Here is a 19,349-nt window from a genome sequence, read left to right on the forward strand (position 1 = left end):
CAGCATCTGTGACTCATCAGCAACCAATTAGATGCCTTCACTGGGGGAAAACTCTCCTCACCAGGGTAGAAACAAGCTCTGCATGCTGCTGACCTTTACATCAGCATCTCCTGTTTCTAATCACTATGGGGAAAGGCCAGTGTGGGCCTGGAGGCCCAAGTCCGCCACATGAAAAGAAGGCCTTGGCTTTGGTTTTCCATACAGGGCTTATGAAATTTGGTGCTCGGGTGTCTCTCTTTGCCTCAGAGGCACCTCTGAGTTATTTCTCAGGAGCCCTAATTGCTCTTTGCGGGGTTGATCTGATGGCTGCCGTTTTCTCTGGAGAGTCCACAGCTCTGCCACAGTGTTGAAAGCTGAGACTTACTGTGCTTTTCAAGAGAGGTTTTTCTGCTCATCCCGTTAGTGACTGCACAGTTCCCTTCTACTCCCTGGCCTGGGTTGAATGAGATATCTGAGACTTTGGTGTAAAGCACTGGGAATTTAGCCATGCTCCTAGCATTTCTGGTCTAAGCTGAACTAGTCTGTCTTTCTGTTTCACGTGTGTGTGTGTGTGTGTGAGAGAGAGAGAGAGAGAGAGAGAGAGAGAGAGAGAGGTTTTTCCAATTCACTGCAGAATTTAGTTCCTTCTAGAATTTTTCTTTTACCTAGTCCCTGACCCTAAACTTCTGTTTTGCAGCCATGTATGTTTTTCAGTCCTATAGTAATGCAGAATATTCAAAGGCAAGTGGGGTTCAGGGAATCCTAAAAAAGCACCACTGAGATCACCCAATCTCATCCTGAACTATTCTGATTCAAAGAAACTCATTTCCAGATGAAACTCAAAATTACAGGAAAACGCCTTCAGTTGCACATTGCAGGTTCCCATATAGAATCCTCCCTTTACTTTAATAAACTGCTCATCACCAGATTATATTTTTTGGCTTTAGGATATCAAGGGACATGTGTGCCCTTGATATCCTAAAGCACATGCTTGTTTATTGACTAATTGCTATCATGTAATATTAATGAACTTTTCCTCATAAGTCAACTGTATTAGTCAGGGCTCTCCGAAGAAACAGAATCTACAGGATGTGGGTATGTGAGTATTTGTAACTTTGAAGAGGAATTGGCTCCTGTAATTGTGAAGGTTTGCTAAACCCAAAATCAGAAGGGAGACTATTAGCAGTTTAAGTCTGAAGGCTGTTTGGCATCAAATTTCTCTTGTTGGGGGAGGTAACTTTTGTTCTTTCCCGGTTTACAAACAATTGAATGAGGAGCAGCCACTTTAAGGAGAACAATTTGCTTTATTCCGAGTGTAAACATTTGCTTCCGGTGGAGAGGGGGAGAATGCACCCATCAGTAGGGAAAAACACTACAGGATTTTTATGTAAACTCATGCTTCCATAGTGCTTTCTACCTATATTTTGCCATTGGGCAGGAAAAATGAATGGGAGTCAAAAGAGGTGTTCAGAATGCTGAACAATATCTACTGTATCAAACGTTACTGGGAATACAGACAATATCTACCGATAACAAATCCTGGGTACCAAAAGACAAACTGTGAGCACCAGATTAAGGAGGAGCAGGTAGACAGGAAGTGACTCAGAGGCATAAAAGGGAGGGCGCTGTGGGTTCTTTGGTGGTGTTGAGGTGAGTTAACTGTTTTCACTGAGACCATAAATGTCAACACTATTATAAACGCATTATCTTAACTATAATAAATGTTTTAAAAGCTACTGGGAGCACTAGGGAAATGTAATATCTTCTTTGTGATAACTTCAAATAGGCAGTAGAATACAGGAAAACAGAAAAAAGTAAATGCCAAGAACTTGAAAGTTCCAAACAATGAGAACAAAATATGTTTGCTGCATATATCTGTAGAGCAAATTGACTTCTGGCTTTTAAAATATTTTGGTATAATAGGTGATTGACATCTCTCTTAATATGTAGAGAGAACAGAAGCTGAAATTAGCAGCAGGTAAAGCAGTTAAGAGTAGGGGCAAGGGGCTCTTGGAATTATATATGTGGGCATGTGTGTATATGTATATCTCTAATTTATTTTAGGGCCACACCCTGCTGTGCTCAAGGCTTTTTCCTGACTCTACACTCAGTGAGCACTCCTGGAGAGACTCAGGAGATACACAGTGTGACACTAGGGTCAAATCTGCATTGGTTGCATGCAAGGATAGTGCCCCACTCACTCTGGCCCCGAATTCTACATTAAAATTTTCTATTTTGTGTTGTCATATTTTAGCCCATTTTATATTTTGAGTTTTTGGTACAAAATTACTTTGATCGAAAAGTAACTAATGTTAGGATTTAGAACACCATTTAAAAAATATTTAACCCAGTTAGTATCTAGATGTGGGGAATTGCCATGAGTAAAAGAATGTGATATTGAAGTGTTCTTCCTGTAAAAACATATTCGATTGAAATTATTTCATTCAAAGTTTCTCTCAGTCACAAAAAGTTTCCCTGACTGGGGCATGTTATTATTTTCAGCACAATGCTGCACCAATTATTTGAAATTCAAAGTAAATATCTTTATTCTAAATCCTGAAATCACAGTAAATTGAGTAGTAACCTTAACAACAAAAAACAAAAAAAGAGTTTACATGTTTATATTCACTGTCACTGTCACCCCGTTGCTCATCGATTTGCTCTAGTGGGCAACAGTAACGTCTCCATTGTGAGATGTTGTTACTGTGTTTTTTGGCATATTGAATACGCCCCGGGTAGCTTGCCAGGCTCTGCCGTGCGGGCAAGGTACTCTTAGTAGCTTGCTGGGCTTTCCGAGAGAGGTGGAGGAATAGAACCTGGATCGGCTGCGTACAAGGCAAATGCCCTATCCACTGTGCTATCGCTCCAGTCCATGTTTATATTAGGAGATGATAAACTAGCCAGTGAAAACAAGTAACCTACCTCTTGTGAGTAGCTTACCATTTTATTCTGTAAATGAAGCCTTTGGGAAGATAGCAACAGCAATAGATTAACATATTTCCTAAGGCTGCAAAGGCAGAATTTAGTCACAACATAGCTCACAAAGATTCACATACTCTCTATCTGGCTCCATATAGGAAAAGTCTGTTGGTCTGTGATTCATATGATGGAGGTGGCATCATTCCATACCTGGGGGCAAATGACAGAGACATTCTGCTGGACTGGCCAAACAAAACCAGACCTCAAATGCTTAAAATATACTTTCACAGAAAAGAATCAATCTTTTACTTTTTCTCTACCAGTACTGAAATATGCTAATTAATAAGAGAGTATTCCCATTTCCTTTTTATTAACTGACTGATCATATTGAAAAGACAATTTTTTAACAGTATTAAAGTGGGACCTATGAAAAATAGTTTAATCCTTGCTTCTCTTCATGAGCACTAACTCTATGAATACTTTCTATCAGAATTATTTTTCTGTTTTGTTTGGGGTCATACATGGTGGCAGTGCTCAGGGCTTACTCCGGGCTCTGAACTGAGGGGTCACTTCTGGTAGGACTCAGGAATCATATACAGTGCTGGGTATAAAATCCAGATGGGCCACATGTGAGGCTGGCAGCGCCCTATCTACTATGCAAGCCCCAAGAATACTCTTTTTCTCAGAACTTGCTCATAGCTGTTACTAATAGTCATATGGGAGGTAGTTTATGTCTATAATTTTAATCTTTCTCTTTCTTAAAACATATATTGTACACTGATTTTAAAGTATAACCACAATACATAAGCCAGTGCTTCTTTTTTTGTGTGAGTAGGGTAGTTCCAACTATAGTTTGGTTATTTTTTTGTTTTGTTTTGTTTTGCTTTTTAAATTTTTATTGAATCACTGTGAGATAGATACAAGCTTTCATATTTGGGTTACAATCTCACAATGATCAAACACCCATCCCTCCACCACTGCACATTCCTCACCACCAATATCCCGGGTATACCCCCCTTTCCCACCCTGCCCCTGCCTCCATGACAAACAATATTCCCCATACTCTCTCTCTACTTTTGGGCATTATAAGCTAGTGCTTCTTGCCCCAGCTGCATATTCAAATCATCTGCAGAATTTTTCAAAAGTGCCAAAGTCCCAGTACCACCCCACAGCAATAAAATGAAAATTTATCTGGGAAGGAACCATGAGTAAAAAAATCTCCTCCACTGATTCTAACGTGTAGTCCGAGTGGAAAACCAGAGACCACGACAGAACTAATCTGTATTTATAAAGTGTATTTCAAGAGTTTGAATATAACCTTTCATACTTCCCAGAAAAGAGAAAACAAAATTAAGTTAGGGAACTGGCAGAATTGATCTCCGGTGCTCCCAATGGCAAAGTTGCTAGCTTTTCAGACCCACTAATATGAAAATAATGAACTGAAGGAAAGGATCTGGGGCATTCTCAATTAGAAGTGAAGATGATTAAAATGTCTCCGTGGGAAAAAATATAGCACTCCTGAAAATGTATGATGACATGATTGTGCAATTTCATTCAATATTTTTGAACTCTTAAAAGAAAGCCGAACTTTGAGATGTGACTTTTCTCCATTTGACGTGGCGCCACCTTGGCTGTTGGTCCTCCTTATCCAAGTGCTCCTCTCACTCTCCATGGGCATTTCAGGAAGTCATCAGATAACTGTCCCCAGCTTTTCTTAAAGCTGTGGTTGTAGAAATAGGGACGTCTTTGCCTTGATTCAAGAGTTCTCAAAATTCACTCTTGCAACTGCTATCTAAAACTTTCCCTTCACACATTTTTCTTTCCTATCTTTGCACTTCAGTGGTTTCCTTCCAAGGCTTTTCAAAGTCTCACTTTACCTAGTCCTCATTCAAATTCACTTGGAGGTTCATGCCTTCAGCCAGCGTGTAGGATTCCCTGCCAGTTTCCCTGGCTCTTCTCCCTTCCCAGTCTGATGTGCTTTACCTTATCGCAAAAGAGGAAGTAGTTTTCTGCAGACTTTTAAGGCCATTCAGAGTTTTGGTTTCCTTCTCTCTTTTTAATTCTGGAACCAGTATGTTTCTATCACAGGTATAGAAATTATTTCTTTCATATTTCCTCCAAGTTCCACGCTCATCTTCAATCTATAGGAATCTGTCTTGTAATTGATAGCGACATCTGGGCAAGAAACATCTTAATTGCTTTCTATTATTTGCATAAATTCTCCATAAAATACAAAATGGGTTTTTAACCTTACTAATGAATAAACATGTTAGCATACAGGTGAAGTGTTAATTGCTTTTCTCAGTTAACATTTTGAATGACAGCCTGATACAGGTGAGCTGTCAAGTTTGGGCGTGTCTCTGAAATTCGGCTTCTTTACCCATTCAATCCCTCATTTTCCAAATGATCTAACTTGTCACAACAGTTGCTTTGAGAATTTTCATTCTTAGGGATTGAACATTTTCCCGGAGTTGAGTTAAATTTATTGAATAATTTTAATAAATCAAACATGTATCTTTGCTAATTTAATCCAGCATAGGAAGATCTTAAGGCCTTAGAAAAACAAAGGCTCATGAATCATTAAAGGCATAACATTACTCACCTATATATTTACCATCAGAAATGTTATAAATATCTATGTATATACATTTATGTAGAGAGAGAGAAGTCACTTCTTTCCTGTGTTTCTTCAGTTGATATTAAACTAATTAACAGTATCAAACACATAGACTAACGTTGGAGGAAATCAAGCTCAAAAACAGTGAAGGATAATGTGTTTCTGGAGGATTATACACAAAACAGGTTAGTTATGTACAGATGATAGAAAATTGAATGTAAGGTTTTTTGTTTTAATTTATAATGTGAAAAACATGATACTGGATACATAACAATTCTTAGGATTATATCCTAAGAGTAAAACCTGAGGGTTGGAAATGGGGCATTTCCTCTCAGCTTTACTGAATAGAACTGAGCATGTTACTCCAGTGTGATTTGCCCGCATCTCATCTCTCATCTCATATTTTGGTGGCCATACTGCATCACACTGTACTAAAACTAAACATTAAATGTTTCTTCACTTGTTCCTCCCCCAAACTACTTCTCTCCCATTCTTTTTCTGTTGATTGTACGATTTGTGGTGCATTTTCTTATATTCCTAATGAGCATCATTATTAGCTTCTAAGGAAGTTCCTTGCTACTGAACATATGATTTGCAGAACTACAGCATGAGCATAACCCCAGTATATGCAACCAAAACTTATATTTCAGTGAGATCCCATTACTTTCATAAAATATTTGGGATAACCCTGTAAGTTATACTCCACCTTTCCCCTCCCTCTTCCAGCTTTACTTCAAGAACTGATAGTCTAAGATGCAAGACAATCAGACTGGACACTCCACTAGTAAACAGAATGTTTAGATGAAAGGAGCAAACCCAAACATTTTCTGACAAAAAATTTCCTCCAATGGTGTAAGAGTGAAGTAAGATACACAGGCTATGTGTCAATTAGATTCCGAGTTTGAGTCCTGCATCTTTCACTATTTCACTTTACAATTTTGTGCAGGGGAATTTTACTGGGCTTCTCTCACAGCAGAAGCATAAAATGAGGAGATGCAGTAGATGAAGTAAACTTAGGTTGAGACACAACAGCATAGAAGTTAAGAGTGCGAGCTCTGAAGAAAGACTCCTGAACTCACATGCTGGTTACACCATTCATTAGCTGTGCGACTGTTGGCAATAGCTTAACCTTTCTATGCATAATGGGGGTGATATTAATAATACCTGCTTCATAGGTCTATTGTAAGAATAAATGATCTGAGTTTTTAAAAACATGGAATCAGTGCCTACCACGTGGTAATAAATTCCATTGTAAAGTGTAACGCTGGGAATTAGGCCACCTCTACTGCACATAGACAAAAACTTGTAAAACATTCTTGGAAACCTTTGTGTTCAACTGCAAGCTCCCAGGAACAAGGACAAGTATATATAACTACTTTAAAAATTGATGATCTTTTAGGACAATTTCAAACATGTAAGACAACTCTTACGGGTGATAACACAGATTTCATTTTTCGTTGTTTTTTTCCGCTCACACCCAACATTTCTCAAGTGAGACCTGAGTGCGGCTGTGGCTTTTCACTTAGGAATTACTCCTGGTGGTGCTCTGGGGACAATATGGAATACTGGGGATCAAATCTGGATTGGATGCATGAAAGGCAAGCACCTTAGCCACAGAACTATATCTCCAGTCCCACACAAATATCTTATGATACCAAATGACCAGAGATAGGATACAAGACCAAGAGTTGTAAACTATGGTATGAATCATTATAGAGTGCATTCATGCCAACTATCTATACCACAGGGCTATTCTTAAGTTTATAATGCACAGAGCTTTATACGGAATGGGTTGCATTTGTTCCACTCTAAGGTCACCAACTGCAGTCTAAAACTCAAGTAACCATCTGGAAAATGTTTGATGAGGTTCACAACTGAGGCATGAAAGCATATCCACACCTTTAACTGAAACATTAAATCAGAGTATATGACATTCAATGTCAGTGGTTCAATATTCTGTATCAATCTCACTCATTTTACTGTTGGCATTCACACTTCTGGGCCCTTGCAACAAAGTTGGGCTGTAAAAAAGAACTTACAAGGGAATGGAGAAAAGGCATTTAGAAGATGAAATGAATGAACCCCACCCCACTTCCCTGACCTTCTGTTATCCAAACTTTAATTTTTGTGTTCAAGTTCCAGAGGGATAGCGGGCTTTTTGTTCAGGGCAAAGAAAACCTACTTACCAAGGATGCAAAATCTGGTCCTCCTGCACATCTGAGGCTCTCCGTGCTCATAGAGTGAAGTTAACAGTCTTCTCAATTTACATTGCAGTTCAATTCTGAAATGTAGAAAGTCCTTCAGTTATTTGAGTTCAATGTCAGTGGACTATTGCCAAAATTTCCAAAAGCTGCAAAAAGAATAGTAACAATAGCAACTTAAACCCTTATTGTGTAATTTAAAATGTTTTCAAGTTAAAGTCATAATTTCATGGCACTGATGCCAACAGCCTTGAAATATAATCTAATGAGATTAACTTTATGTTCACTGTCACCTCACAATTTAGCTCTGTGTGGATTTGCCCAACTCGTCATCTGCTTTCTGTTCAAGGTACTTATCTAGTTTTTGACACCAGTCATTTGTTAATTGAATCAAAGACTCACTAACTTTTTAGTTTGAATAGAACACCAACAGTACAGTTGGAGGGAGCATGGTGTAGCCCCAGCTGCTGGACGTGCTGGCAGGATACAGTTTTCCACTCTCAGCCTCTTAGGGACAACTTTGATTTCTGGAAGCTGCCTCATTTAAGACTTTATTCATTGTGGTAACCATGGTGTGTTCTTGTAAGTGGCCAAGAAATGGCTCGGTAGTCCACCAAACAAAGAAGTTCTGATTTATAACCTGTGCTGATTGATTTCCAATTCTCATGATGGAAATATTCCCTTCCTTGTTCATTTTAAGTCACTGTTGTGACTGGCTTTACCAAATCAAGAGTTGGGAGCTGATGTACACAATCATTTCACAGAAGCAAAATGAGCTCATTCCAGCATACCATGAATGGTACCTTATATCAAAAATTGGTTATGTGTGGGTAGAAAGATTTGGTAACTCAGGAAAACTAAGGGACTTTCCTGAGATTAGCTGAGGCTGTTGCCTGGCTAGCATCATAATTTAGCCCTTCCATGTCCTCAATCCTGCTTCCTGCCCCCACCTGCCTTCCTAAAGATGAATCCCAAGGACACATCTTAATAGGCATCCTGCATCCTAAATTCTGTCTGCTTCCTAGGAAGCCCAAGCCGCACAATCAACTCTGTGTGTTGCCATAGATTCCCTTCTGTTCTAAAGAAAAACTTCACTTGCTTTTATACCTTTTTGAAAAACAGAATCTAATTTAAATATTAATGGTTTGGAAACAGATTTGTAAAGAAGACAACTGGAATGACAATTACACATTTTTAAATCTGCTAATAGAAACTTTCACAGGACATCACACCACTGTGAAGTCTGTGTGTGTTTTTGAGACTCCTTAGACAGAAGTAACACCAATAGGAAAATGTTATCTTCTGTCTTGCACCTGCAAGAAAGAAGAAAGCATATTATCCTTATTGTATGGATAAAATTTATTTCCCACACAGTTAGAAAGGTGTTTTATGTCAAAGATGATCACCACTAACGCAGAGAAGAAAAATCAGTTGCCTGAAAGTTTCAATATGAAAAAAAAGTGCAGAAAAGGGATTGTAACAAATGCTGTGTGGTAAGTATAATACCTATGTCAGTCCTGTTTTCAAGATTCTTTTGGGTATGCTACAGATTTCTGCTATGCCCACCATACTTGGAAAAGCACAGATACTCTATGCCCAGGAAGCTCCTTGAGATAGTGCAAGGTTTTCTCTACCAAGCCTTACTATAGAACCACTTGTATTTCAGGTGACTCTTGAGCAGACAAGTGTCATTCTGAGAAGTTTGGGTAGCTATAGCTTCATAACACCAAACACTCCACATCTTTAACACAACACACAGCCACTTTTATTGTGGAGCTTTGACACCTTAGACAAGGCTATCATATAGATTCCCTTAGACTTGCTCACAGTTCCACAGTTTCAGGCAGCTAAAATAGAATTATCTGCAGAACATGAGAGCATAAAATGACCTATAATTAAAAACTGCAGAGAACTGTAGTCAGGCACATATAACAACTAGTATTTTATATTAATTCTGTCAGCATGTGTGTAAGAACTATACTGAAAACTAAATTTAAGAAAACCAGAAGATTATCTGCAAGGAAAACAAAATCGAACATATAAATATGGGATTATATGAAACTACAAGGCACAGTGAAAGAAACTACCATTAAAACAACAACAAACATCACACCAAATGAGAAAAAATTTGCACACTATATTTGACAAGGGACAAATATCTAAATATATAAAGAGCTCACAAAACTCAATAACAAAACCAATAACCCCATTAAAACTGGAGAGCCACACTGAATAGACACTTCCTCAAAGACTATTAGTTGATCAAAAAGCACATGAAAAATGCTCATGATCACTTGTCAGAGAAATTTGAATCCAAACCACAACGAGGTATAGAGAGGTAGTAAAGGTGTTATGATGTTTTCATTGCATGCAACTGACTCAGTTAAATCACAGTCAAGCACAACCAGGAGGGGCCCTTGAGCATCTTTATGTGTGGCTCCAAAACAAACATGAAAATTACAACCATTACCTCACACCTGTGTAACTAACCCATCTAAAAAGAATCAAAAACAACAGATCCTAGAGAAAAAATAACCCTTGTTTTACATAAGGTTTCTATATCATTTCTCAAAGTATTAAAGATAGAGCCACCATATGATCCAGCAATTCCACTCATAGGTAATCAATCTTAACAACATAAAATCACCAAATTGAATATAAATATGCAGACTTATGTTCATTACAATGCTATTTACAACAACCAAGGGAAATGATCAAGTACCCAATGACAAACAAGTAAAGAAGATGTGTATATGTATATAATAGAATACTACTCAGTGATTATTTAAAAAAAAACATTTCCTACAACATGAATGGAATTGGGGGAACTCATGACAAATAAGTTAGAAGAAAAAACATTGGATAATCTCACTTATATGTGGGATATGAATAAAGCAAAGGAACAGACAATCAAAACAAACCCTAAAACTCTGAGCGTTACCAAGAACAGGTATATCAGACTGACAGGGTCCTAACTAGGCTCGCGGACAGATACTGGTACTTTGGTGGTGGGCATGGTTTGGGAATATTGTAATTCCATCCTGAAATAAATAAATGACTGCACTCTTGTAAATCAAAGTTAACTCAATGTGTGTGTGTTTAAAATCAGGGTATGAGGGAAGTAGGGAAATCATAACAATTAAGGCTGTTGAACTGAATTTTGTTTTGTGGGGGCATACCTGGTAGTGCTCAAGATTGCACTCAGGGATCACTGCTGGTGGGCTCAGGAGATATTATCCTATGAGGTGCTGGGGATTGAACCTGGGCCAGCTGCATGGAAGGCTAAATGCCTTAACCCCTGTACTATCTCGCCAGCCATGATTGGATAGACTGTGTGGGCCAACAGTTGATTCCCTCGGCTCCAAACTAAATTGCCACCTTCTGACAATTTCCCAGCTAGCAGTTATTCATTCCCCTTATCAAAATGAAGTCAACTCGAGTTGTATTTTTCTTTAGACAAACAAGCTCCTATCATATCCAGTAATTTTGAGTTGATATCAGCTGGTCTTTACTCAATGATGAGTTCTACAAGAACAGGATTCATATCAGATTTCATATGCCTCAGTCCCCTTGCCTAGCATTTGCCCCCTCTTTGTAATCAGTGTATATCTTGGAAGAAATACAACAATGACAGTAGTAATTTAAGTCTGAGCACATGTAGCTTTCAGAAGCAGCAGCAGAGGGATCTCATAACTAGGGTCAAAGCACTTTTCTGCTGTGTAATCTAAGTGTCAGGACGCAAAGACTTGTTACTGTATTAAAATGGAATTGTCCGTTAGAAATGAACCATGTAGATGCTGAGGTCCTGTGCCTGAGTCCTAGTATTTGATTTGGATGAACTTATTGACCCAGTTAACCATGACGGAAAAACTAAAAGAAGTGCATACTGTTTAGATTGAAAAAGAATACATTTCCTGGGCCAGAGCGATAGTACAGCAGTAGGGCGCTTGCCTAGCATGTAGCCGACCTGGGTTCGAACCCCAGTCCCCCAATTGGTCCCCTGAGCCCAGCCAGGAGTGATTCCTGAGCAAATAGCCAGGAATAAACCCTCAGCACTGCTGTGTGTGTCCCTCAAACAAACAGAAATAATGCATTTACATTGATGATTACCTGTTTTCAAAAAGGAAAAGGATCATACTAATGATTATGGTGACAGCAACCATGTTACCATCTGTTTTGAGCACCTGCACTGTACAAGATAATTTACATACTAGTACATTGGTTAGCAAGAAAACATTTTAACGGTTTATTAGCAGAAACTTGATAGTCAAAATGGCCTCCGTTTATAAGAGAAACATTAGTCGAGAGAAAGGGAGCTTGAGATAATAATGAAAAACTCGCATATACTGCCTTCCCTCTAACTGGTATTGGCCTAAAACAAGCCCGTCTCACGGGACAAAGGAGCTAGATTGTCCTTGAGTACTACAGTAAAATTCCTCCAGAAATCTTCCATTTCCTATAGGCACCACAATTTCACCTCGAATAAGTGGCATACATCGGCTGTCCACGAGAAAAATGAAATGTTGGGGAACAGTTTTCCCCCAACATTTCCCGGACACCTTGCGCACTGGGTCCGGGCAGATGTGGGGTAAAGGATAATGGGTGCACAGAGAAACATCCTCTGGGAGCTGATGGCTGTTCACGTTATTGCCAAATACACACATAATTTATAGAGGGTCTCGGCATACAAGAAAGGTCAATCACAGAAAGTTCAGCATTATTGGCCTATCACCGCTCCTTCTCTGCTATGCCCTGGTCTAATCCCAGTCAATGCTAGATGATGCAGTTAGGATGACTTGCTAAGCATATGTGACAGTTTCTGTGTCTAGGGCTCACGTGAGGAGGAGGTTGAGTGAGGCTCAAAGCCGAACACCCAGTGCTGGCTGACACCCTGTTCTTGCCAACTTTGCTCAGATATTCCCTCCTGTGAGGCTTTGCTGCTGGGTCACTTTGCAAGGTCGGGTCTTATCGGCACCAGTGTCTGTCACCCTGCTCCACAAATAAACACACAACAGTGCTGTACGATGGAAACATGAAGCTATAAGAATTAAGACATGTGAAGTTTACTTAGATCAAAACTAATATTAGTTCATACTTTCCCAGTTTTTAAATCTAAGTATACTGACAGGAATATTCATGGCTAATAGAAAAGGTGATAATACTTCTAAGTACATTTAATGTGTATCATTATTATTACTATTATATTATTATTGGCCACACCCGGTTGTGCTCAGGCCTTATACCTGACTCTATGCTTAGGGATCATTCCTGGCAGGGCTCGTGGGACCATATGCAATGCTGGAGATTGAACTGTGTTGATTGCAAGCATGGCAAGTGCCTTACCCAAGGTACTATCTCTCCAGATCTTAATGCATCTTGTTATGAACTATTTCAATCCTACCTTGCTAGTTTCCCTTTATAGCTATTTCACCATGTTTTGCCTCCAGTTTTTTTTTTTTTTGGTTAAGCTTTGGTTCCTTTTTAAACTATTCTGGATTTTATAATGTTAGCTATTATCACCCATTCCACACACTTCTATTCATTTCCTTGATGGTAAATCAGTCCACCTTTTTCCCTTGGCCAATCCTGTCTCCTAATATCAAAAGTATTCTTGAGGTATCCTGATTTTCTCTCTCTTCTGGCAAGAGCAGTGGGAATGGGTCCAAGACACAAAGAATGTGTCACTGAATGTGTTGAGTCACTGGGGAGGTTTAATGAAATACAATGCACATAACTGGGAATGAGACTTTTCACAAATATCCATCTCTCTCCTTCCATCCTTAACTTCCTGCTATATAAGTTATGGTCATTATTTTAGTATTTGGCCTTAGGTAATATCCCCTCACTTACTTCAGGATACAATTCCCTAGGTGAATAATTTGTTCCTGTTGAACTAATTATACTGATCAAAAGGGAGAGTCCTAAGACTTAGAGGTCTGTAGAATATTTATGCCATTTGTACAATGTTCAACAGTACAGTCATCATTTTTCCATACACCATTCATATGTGCCTCATAACAACCCTAGGAGTCAGGTGATAAAGGAAGTTGAGGCACAGAGGCTTAAATTAACGACTTGCTGTAGGTCACCCATCCAGTTCAGGGAAAAGCTAGGACATGTTATATTCCTGTTTCTTAATTGTTCTTTCCACTACATTTGCTTTCTTTTTTTTCAGAATAAAAACACATATCATATATACATCTCAACTTAGCAAGTCAATATTCAGCATGAGCATCCCTGTTCTCTCAAAGATGACAATGGCGTTGAGCAAAAGCCTAATCTAAAAACAAAATAAAAATATACATTTAAGTTGTTCTTAGTCAAAACAACCAGACAACAGCCCACTTGACCCAGAGCCAACTTCAAGAGCCAATTTTTTCCCAAACCATAGCAAGACAAGAAAGAACAGTCATAATTATTTCTATGAGCTAATCCTACCACCTCAGGTCGGCTAAGGTGCAAGTGAATGCACTTAATTGCTCAGCTGTGTATTTGCTTGAATGTAATCAACCACTTACTGGGAGTTGCTGTCTAACTATTAGGATATTGGCATAAGAAAAGCTAAATAAATTAGAGTGTTCACTCTTTATAAAGCTGCCTTTGGAAGCAAAGTATCTTCCATGTTCAGAGCCAGGGGGCGTTGGAAAAGAGCAAAGTTGGAAGTCAGGCAATCAGCAAAACAAAATGCTTATTCCTCCCGGCCACTGCATATTCCCTGTTAACTCAGGGCATGGACCAAAGTCAGTGACCTCTGGAGGATTCTCAGCTGTCATTCTGGAGCAATGGCCAGTTGATGGAATGTACCTATTACCCGCAGAGCCAGTATCAGTGTGAAATGAGTTGTGCTTGATGAACAAGGAAGACAAGAGGCTGCTTTTATAGCACAAATAACATCTGTTCCTTCAAGCATGAATATGACAACAAGGAGAGGTGATGGGCAGACAAGGTGGCAAAACAAACATCACCATGTTTGGTCTCCAGGGTAATTATGTAGCTAACTGGGTATTTATCTTTTGTCCACATAGCCTCGTGCAGGGCAGCTTGCCCACACCCTGTCCATAGGCTGTAACTATGAGGAAAGTGTCAAGCCTTGAGTTACTGAAGTGAACATGTATGTGCTCACTTAAAAACAAAAGGATAACCATGCCTTTTCTCCCCCACACAGACGTTTCGGAGCAAAGACAGAGGGCTGGACCATATGTTTGGCATGTGTGAGGCTCTGAGTTCCATCGCCCACACTGCAAGTACCCCAACCCAGGTCTACAGGGCAGCCTGTATTCACTCCCTGGATCCCTCTAGCACTGAACCATCAGGCCTGCATAGCTGGGTGGTATTGCAGGGAGTGAACTGGAGCTGTGCCCTCCCAAATAAAAACTAAAGAAAATGCCTAAATGTAAAACGATGGGTCTTTTAAGATGAAAGGATCCACCACTGAGGTTTATCCTTGGATCTTAAGTGGCTCTTCACTATTTTGAAGACTCCATCAAACACAACCTTTTTTCACCTATTGTTCCAGCCTCTACTTCATCGCTATTCATTATGCTCTATCTACTGCTCCAGAACTTAAAGTGCTGTTTTGTTGGCTCTTGGCTTGCTTGTTTGCTTGACTGCTTATTGGCTTCTTTGCTTGCCTGCTTGCATATCTGCACTTAGAACAGCGCCAGCTTTTAAAACCATGTGTATGGTGCACATTAAAACACATCTTTGCTTTGGCAATGTGCCGTTCCCCTGGACTCTAGAATAAATGGTATTCTTTAAATTTTGACCTTTGCAGTTTTCTGTTGGTGTGATGACAGTCTCTTCTCTGCAAACCATCGTCTGTCTCCTGATCAACTATTGCCAAGAAGCTTGCCTCTATGTTTCTTGCTTTATACCTCCTCCAGCATCTCCACCTCAATTTGTAGGGTCCAGTAAAAAAAAAAGAAAAGTTGGGAGCCCCTGTTCAAAAATCAAAGGGCAGTAAAATATAAAACTTTCCACCCTTTTCCATGTCCTGTTGCCCAATTGTGAAGATGTCTTCAATGGGTTATTAAATGGGATCTAAAATAAGCAAAATTAAATGTGCTGATTATTAGCGTGCATTTCACTGTTCACCTTCACATTGGGTAGTGCCAACCTTTCAGTACAGATACAGGAATACTTGTTTACATTTTTATGTTTTGCACATTTCTTTATCACATTACAAGTGGTGCACCTAACAAATTCAACTGTTTTAGTTTTGTTCCTTGATATGAGCATATTTGCCAATATTTCCTACCTTCCCCTTACTAAAGAGTAACAAAATACGGGAAGGAAAATGAATACAATCACCTCATCTCCTTCATTCTGTGTCATCATTTTCAGTGTGTCTGGCTAATCCAGGAAAGTAAAAAAGCAAAAAAGGATGGGATAAGTGTTGGGGTCTTAGCAGCTAGCCTGAGACCCTGGCCAAATCCCCTGCCCTTAGAGACAGAAACAGGCTCTCTTCAAACAGGGCCCCAAGGCCCTGTGCCAGCACTCCACCCAGAAGGGCTCCCTGGTCGAGGAGATAGTGGGATGAAACTTGAAAGTCACCACTTGTCTGAGCTAAGCATACCTGGCCTGGAAGGGAGGGAACATAGATCATCAATTAACATCTGTAAAGGGCCTAGCAAAATGTTTTCTTCAGATACGATAACCAGGTGTCCATCCCACCCACTCCTCCCTAAAATTTCTTCTTTAAATATTGGTATGTGAGCTCAATAAAATGAGAGTTGTGTTGACCTCCAACTCTCCCCTCTCTGCGTGGTTCTTTCTTGGTGTTGGTGGTGCGGGTGACCGCGGTGCGCAGGGGGGCAGGGCAGAGGCTTCTCCCTCTCCCACTCCCTCTCCTATAGGGAGTAAGTCCGGTGACTGGGGGATCTTACCCCAGTTTGTCAGGGTTGACTGGCCAGGATCCTGACAGATAAGACCCCTTGATCATGCATGCTTCTCAGAATACTCTTATTCTGTGTGTTCAAAATGACTTTCTCTTGAAATGAAAAGTATTATCTCCCAGGCTATTAGTAGTTCCCACACCCTTGCTTGCCCCATCATGAATATAACACATACATACGGTTTTGGGGTCTCACTGAACTCTACATATTGGGGAAGGGGGGAAACAATGGAATTCGGCACCCATATGGGCATCATTGTTTTGTTGTTTGAGTGCTACTTTTTTTAAATCACTGTGAGATAGGGCATTACAAAATTGTTCATGATTGCATTCCAGTCATACAATGTTCCAAAACTCATCGCAGGGCATCTTGACTGCTCTATGTGACTAGGAGAACAGAAGCAGTGGTCACATGAACTGCACATGTCTCATTGGAGTTCACTGATAAAACAAAAGTACTAGAATGATATTATTAAAACTAGCAAGCTAGGAGAGCATTGAGCCATGTGTGCAAATGTTTTGAGTATGATTCCAGACAGAACTTGTTGCACCTACACTTCACAAGGTTGCATGTCTATGAAGCCAGGAAGATGGTGAAAACTGTCATTTCAAAACACTCAATTTAAGTCATAAAAGGGAAATACTTATTGTTCCATGAAGAAAAGACAGTTAAGATCAATGGCAAAGTATGTTTCTCGAGAGAAGGGAGGACACCACATGACATCATACAGATAGAGAGTTAACTCAATCAACAATGGTTGAATAGGAATCTCATAGGTGGAACAAAAAGGAACATAGTAAGGACTTTAGTAAGTCAAACCAGCAACCTTTCCACAAAAAATGTGAAAAGGCAGCAGAAAATGAGAACTGGTCTATAGAACTGAGTCTATAGAACTGATCTATACAACACAAACAGGGGCAGGAGGGGGACACTGAGATAATGGTGAAAGAAAGTAAAAACTCTTGGGGAGAGTGTGGTGTTACAATGTTGAGTTTATAGTACCCTATTAGAATGTCAAATTTAAAAAAATTTAATTTTTTTTTTAAAAATGAAAGAAAACCCGCGAGTAACAGAAAAAAATAAATGGAAAAAAAACTTACTATATCAAGGAGAGGAATGAAGTCTGGGTTCTGATGTCTGGGTTCAAATCTCTGTACTACACACACCAGTTATATTACTCCAGAAACATTATTTAACTTCTCTTGGTCCAGTTTGCTTACCTGTAAAATGGGGACAGTGATAATAACACCTAACATGCATGGTTGCTGTAAAACTAAAATCTCAATAACTCAATGTATATCAAGTATTTAGATGAGTGCCTAGTACACATTAAGATTATAGAAGGTTTTAGGATTTAGAATATGGACAGAAGGACTTAAGTTACGGAAGATATTAGGTTCTACTGTTATTTATTAATGTCAAGTCACTAAGTCACAATCTCAGACATTTCTCATTTATTCCTTGAAACAAAGCTGAGAGGGATGCTTCCATATATCCTTTTTACAGATAAGGAAAATAAGACTCAGAGAAATATCATTTATCAAGTTTACCCAAATACTAAGAGAGAACAATTTTTTGGCCTGCCTATATCTTGAGTCATCTGTCAAATTCACGTCCTAATTAATCTTACTGTGTTCCTCATCCCCCCACCCCACCATAAATTTTAAAACTGGGGCCAGAGCAATAGTACAGCCGGTAGGGCAGCCAACCAGGGTTTGATCCGCAGCGCCCCATATAATCCCGTAAACCTGTCAGGACTAACCCCTGAGTGCAGGCAGAGCTGGGAGTAAGCCCTGAGAATTGCTGGGTATGGTCCACGCCCCCTCCCCCAAATAAATATTTAGAGTCTCTACAGCATGCCTTTTTGCTCAACCAGTGTGTTTTAAAGAAAAATGGCAAAGTTTTGTTATTCTAACCTCTTCAAATATGAATCAAACATCCTTTTAGCATCAAAGGTTAAATGATCACCCCCTGCTAAAGATTTTAATTGCAATTGTCATTAGAATGTGTTCAAAATGGAAACCACCTTTATCAGCAGATTTTTGGAAAATAACTGAAGTTTTTCTCTTACTGTTTACCTCTCTAGTTCTGCAAAGACACATGGTAAAGAAAACCAAGTACTCCTTCACTTCACCAGGTAAGAATCCAGTAAGGCCTAACCCTTTAGTTTAGTGAGAACATTTGGCAATTTAAGAGAGCAATCTTTCTTTTCTCTTTCTTTGGGAGGGGGGATTACGTTATTGGGCCACACCTGGCCATGCTCAGGATTTACCTCTGGCTCTGTGGTTAGGAATAAACCACGGCAGTGCTTGGAGGATGATGAACTGCCAAGTTGGGATTAGTCACATGCAAGGTAAGTTCTGTAACACCTGTACTATCTCTCTAGCTCCTCTACTCTCTATTTTTAAAGAAAGTCACCAACGGGAATATCAATATCGTCATAATCATCGTCATAATCATCATCATCATCGTCATCGTCGTCATCGTCATCATCATCATCATCATCATCATCCCGTTGATTGTTAAATTTCTCAAGCAGTCTCAGTAACATCTCCATTCATTCTAGCCCTGAGATTTTAGAATTCCTGTTGCCACCAATAGGAATAATGCAATCAAATTTTGATTAAAAGCAACATATGCAATAAAAGGTTAATAGTAATAATCTAGTTTATGGGAAAAATATCTTTCTTATTTTTTTTTTGCTTTTCCGTCCTCCTTTACCCAGTAGTTAATTGGCAT

At 39.4% G+C, this 19,349-nt stretch overlaps 1 long non-coding RNA gene across 1 annotated transcript in view; it reads right to left on the minus strand.

Annotated features, from left to right (window-relative positions):
- LOC129399699 (uncharacterized) overlaps positions 1-17,826 on the minus strand; it is a 175,408-nt gene extending 157,582 nt beyond the window's left edge. The window contains exons 1-2 of the long non-coding RNA XR_008627279.1: positions 17,711-17,826; positions 7,702-7,796 (exon numbers count right to left, since the gene is read on the minus strand). This is a non-coding gene — a long non-coding RNA (uncharacterized LOC129399699). The remainder of the gene's footprint in view (positions 1-7,701; positions 7,797-17,710) is intronic.
- Positions 17,827-19,349: the final 1,523 nt, after the last annotated feature.

The sequence above is a fragment of the Sorex araneus genome, chromosome X, assembly GCF_027595985.1.
Source record: "Sorex araneus isolate mSorAra2 chromosome X, mSorAra2.pri, whole genome shotgun sequence".
NCBI classification, from domain to species: Eukaryota; Metazoa; Chordata; class Mammalia; order Eulipotyphla; family Soricidae; genus Sorex; species Sorex araneus.